Raw genomic sequence first — 5,317 nt, 5'->3', positions numbered from 1 at the left:
AAGAAATGGGAAGGCCCCCTAGCACCTCTTTAAACAAAATTGATTCAACCGACACCGCTCTAATCGGAGGAAGGTCTAAATATCATACTCCTTCATACCTCCTTAATTTTGAAGTTTTTAATAAGAATTTACACAACTGATTAGTTGATTTAGGAGCTTCATCTAACATCTTACCTAGAATGGTTTGTGCAAAGTTGAATGTTCAACCCCCAAAAATTGTTGTACGTATAGTTCATTTAGATCGATCTCAAGTCGAAGTTGTTGGGGAACTTAATCAAGTAACCATTAGAATTTCATCAAACCCTAAAGTTTTTCAAGTCATTGACATTCTTGTGGCTGATATTCCTGAGTTCTATGGCTTAATCCTTAGTAGAGATTGGTCAGAGAAACTTCATGGTTATTTTGCAACTGACTGGTCTCACATGTGGCTTCCCTATAATGACAAGGCAAATCAAATAAGGGTTTATCATGAAAAAAATCAAAAGTACATAGTCACAGAGCTAGAAGGAAAAATGAACCAGTCGTGTTTAGCAACAATATCATCGGTAACTACTCAGTAGAATCATTTCTAGGAAATTTCAATGCTTACACTTCGCTTTTCTTGGAAAAATCTGTTGTATCTCAAGTCAAAAGTTTTTCCCAAACAACACTTCTAAATGCGTAAATTTTATAGATAAACCTGTAGTTAGCTCTTTATTTTGGAAATTATTTTTTGATGGATCTAAATCCAATGATGGAGCAGGAGCAAGATGCATATTAGTTAGCCCTGAAGGAGAAAATACTATGTTAGCATGCCGACTTGAATTTGATTGCACAAATAAGACTGCGGAATATGAAGCATTAGTTCAAGGTTTGTATAAGGCCATTGGCCTTAATATCAAACACCTCCAAGTGTTTGGAGATTCAGAAATTGTGATAAAATAGGTAAGAAATACTATACACTATCTGTCAAGACATTTGAAACACTATCAGTCGTTGGTCCAAGACTTGACTTCCCACTTTACAACGTTTAACATTTCCCCTATTCCAAGACTCCAAAATGCTAGTGCCGCTCTCCTAGCTAATGTTGCTTCCAAGCTTATTCCACCAGAAGATTATAGCCCTGATTGCTTTTCTATTGAATTGATTTTTAGGCCTTCTATTCTCGATAATATCACCAACTGGAGAGTCTTTAACAATGACCCGAATATAATAATATTTTTGACCTTAGAAGGCTCTTATGATGACGAGATAGTTGATGAAGACCAGCATGATAGCCAACTTAAACAAGAAACAACCAATAATGCTATACCAAAGTCTGAAGTTAAGTTGGAAGATTTATATGACCTCAAAGACACATTTAAAAAACCCACCAATTCAAAACTTCAGAGTTCAACTCTAAGGTTTGAATTGATTAACCTTGGAACCAACCTGAAACCTCAAAATATTAATCTAGGCCTTGGGCTTACATCAGATGAAAAATCAGCCTTTACACAGTTGTTGAAGATATACAAAATGTCTTCACATGGAAATATGAAGATATTAAAACATACAACACTTCTATTATTCAACATACTATCCCCATGATGTCTCATGAGAAGCTTGTTCAATAGAAATTAAGGAAAATCCATCCCAATTTAGAAAACCAGATTAAATCTGAATTAAACAAACTACTAAAATCCAAGATTATTTTCCCTACCGGACATTCTTGGTGGGCCTCTAATATCCAGTCAGAAAGAGGAACGACGATATTCGGATAGGTATAGACTTTCGCAACCTCAACAAATCTTTCCAAAAGGAAAATTTCTAATTACCTCCTATGGAACAGATATTACAATTAGTTACAGGCTTAGAACTAATGTCTTTCCTGGATGGATTCTCAGGTTATAATAAAATCCTAGTGCATCCAGATGACCAGCTGAAAACTACATTCAAAACAAAATGGGGCACTTATGCTTATCAAAAGATGCCATTTGGACTGATTAATGTTGGTGCTACTTTCCAGAGAGCCATGGACATAGCCTTCAAAGGTTTAGTAAACAAATCAGTAGTGATCTACTTAGATGATATAACTGTATATTCCAAAAAGCGCAGCAATCATCTAAGAGATTTAAAACAAATCTTTGAGCATTGCCAAAGGTATGGAATTTCTCTTAACCCTAAGAAATCTTTCTTCACGTTAAGTGAAGGAAATCTCCTTGGATTCATTGTGTCCAAAGCATGGATTCACATAGACCTTGACAGAATAATAGAAATTTCTGAAATACCTTTACCTCATAACAAAAAATCAATGTAATCTTTCCTATGTCAGATATATTTTGTTAAAAGATTTGTCCCCGACTTCTCATGAATTGTTTTACCTCTTCAATCTATTATAAAGAAAAAATCTATGTTTAAATGGGGACAATCAGAACCTGAAGCTTTTAACTTGATCAAACAAGAAATCATAAATTCCCATCTTTAGCAACCTCGATTTTTTCAAATCATTTCATTTTGTATACTTTCTCTTCTGAGAAATCATATGCAACCATATTGACACAAGTCAATGAAGAAAAAGTTGAAGCCTCGATATCTTTCTTTAGCTCCAACTTGCAGGGGGCTGAATTGAATTACTCATATGTTGAAAAACAAGCTTTTTCTGTTTTCAAATCAATAAAACACTTCAGACCTTTCTCCTCAAAACCCACACCAAAGTAATAGTGCCATTCTCAGTAGTGAGAAATCTGTTAATACAGAGGAATGTAGGTGAGAAGAGAGAAAATTGGGTAACAACTCTGCAAGAATATGACATTGAAATCAAACCAGCAAAAATTATAAAAGGTCAAGGTTTTTGCAGGATGTTAGCAAGAGCATCTAATCTATCAGCACTACAAGACTCAGGTGATGATGTACAAGTCTATGAGGTAAGCCTTAATGACACTGATTCAAGATATGTTGATATCATATTTTACTTAAAAAATGGATATGCCCCAACACAATTAAATTACAAGAAGAGAAGGGCCTTGAGGCTAAAAGCTAGACAATATCAAATCATTAATGATGTGCTATTTAGAATAAATTATGATTCCGTTTTACTTAGATGTCTTGAAAAATATGAGGTAGAGAAGGTGTTGCAGGAACTTCATGATGGACCAGTTGGTGGACATTTTGGAGGAGATACCACCGCACATAAAATCCTGCATGCTGGCTATTACTGGCCAACATTATTCAAGGATGCACACAATTATGTAAGGAGATGTAAAGTTTGTCAAATAGCTATTGGGAAACAAATAAAAGCCACATTACCGTTACAACGATTCAATATTGAACAACCTTTTGAGAAATGGGGATTGGACATAATAGGTGAGATCGTTCCTCATTCTTCTAAGCAGCATAGATACATCCTTACAACAACTAATTACTTTACAAAATGGGTGGAAGCAATTCCACTCAAGGTAGCCAATTCTGAAAACATTATTGAATTCATCGATCAATTTATCATAACCAGATTTGGTCTACCATCTATCATGATGTTTGATAATGCGTGTTATTTTTCAGGCGATGCCATGATAGAATTTTCTCTCTAAAGAGGTTTTAAGATTAAGTACTCTGCCAACTATTATCCCCATGGAAATAGGTTAGATGAATCTACAAAAGAAAAATCTTATAAGGATTATTAAACGAACTATTGACCAAACTCAAAAGAACTGGCATAAGTCTTTGATATTTTCTCTGTGGGTAGATCGAATAATTCAGAAAGCCTCTATTGGCACTTCTCCTTTCAATTTGGTCTATGGGAAAGAAGTTGTCTTACCTAAAAATGTAGTTATTCCCTCTTTACCCTTAGTTCCGTTCATTGAAGAAACTCCCTCCTCTTCTATGCAAGTTAGATAGTTACAAATCCTTAAGCTTGAAGAGGAAAGGGAAAAGGCCAGAATCACACATGCACATCATCAACAGTTAGTCAAGACTTCCTTTGATTCAAATTCTGTAAGTTCAAAATCTTTTCAAATCAGAGACCTAGTATTGAAATGGGATAAAGCCCACGAATAAAAAGGTAAGCATACCAAGTTCCAACAAATATGGCTTGGCCCATTTCACATTATGGAACAAATAGACCCATCAACCTTTTTATTGCAGGATTTATTCGGTAAGAGAGAATCTCTACCTGTTAATGGGTAGATCCTAAAGAAATATTTTCCATAGAAGACGATCTCTTCTATTCACTTTATATTATTTCCTTTATTTTATTTTTCTAGAAAGAATAATACAAGTTAAAAAAAAATTTCTTTTGGCTTTACAAATAATAGTCTCTTTTTAATTTTGACTTTTTTCTTGTATAAGTAAACACTGTTATGAAAGTAATATTCACACATGAAACATATAGTTAAGTTCGATTTCTCTGAAACTTCCTATTCTCTGCCAAAATTATTTGATCTTTGATAAAACTTAACTTTAGAAAGAAATCTTTCCTCTACATCAGTCAAGAAAAGTATCAATAACAAAACAAAGTCTCTCTACAAAAAAGCATCTTCAAACTCTACAATTGTCATCCTAAGGTCTTAAGGAGCCAAAGATTCTCCCCACCTAATCAGCTTTCATTTTTAGAGTGTAATTCTAAAATATACTTAAACTTAAAGGATAAGAGGTCTCATCAAGAGCTGACTTAACATGATCATAAGGTTATAACTAGCTGACATTACCAATACTACATATCAAAACAGGGTAATGGCTTGAGATTGTATTAATCAGAAAGACAAGGGGTCTCATTATGAGCCAGCTTGTTCAATTAGGTTATAAATAAAGTGAATGGAATTGTCAATTTTGGTCACCAAACCATGACATTGTCCTTTAAGGGTTAAAAGATAAAAAAGGTTGAAGAGAAATAAGTATTTTAGAAAATAAAAAGGCAATAAGTATATAAATTTGAGCTTATCTCTAAAATTGCATTCTAACCAAGGTGGGATACTGAATCATTGCTGGCTAAAAGGTAACCCTGTCAAGGCTATGAACTCCTGCTTGAAGCAGAGGCTCTACCTATGACAACTGAGTATACCAAAAACTGATTTGAAAAGAGCCTCCCTGTTTTTATCTTTAAAACAAAGTAATGACTGATGTAGACAAAGTAACTTTCTTACCAGCTGAGGATAATCAAAAGGATGATGATTAAGTGGATATTGTTTAAATATTACAAGAGCAGTATGAATTATCTTATATTTTAGGTAAATTCTATTTTCTAAATCATCTTTATTTTGGAAGTTTTAGAAATTTCAAAAAACTCTCAGAGAGAACTAGTTCTTCCAAGTGAATCACCAATTGTTGTGCTATTCAACAACCCCCCATTTGTTAATAGTAGTAG

Source organism: Pinus tabuliformis, chromosome 4_1 (genome assembly GCF_031772625.1).
Source record: "Pinus tabuliformis cultivar Carrire ecotype Pingquan chromosome 4_1, CPIR1, whole genome shotgun sequence".
NCBI lineage: Eukaryota > Viridiplantae > Streptophyta > Pinopsida > Pinales > Pinaceae > Pinus > Pinus tabuliformis.
Note: the sequence above shows the minus strand (reverse complement) of the source record.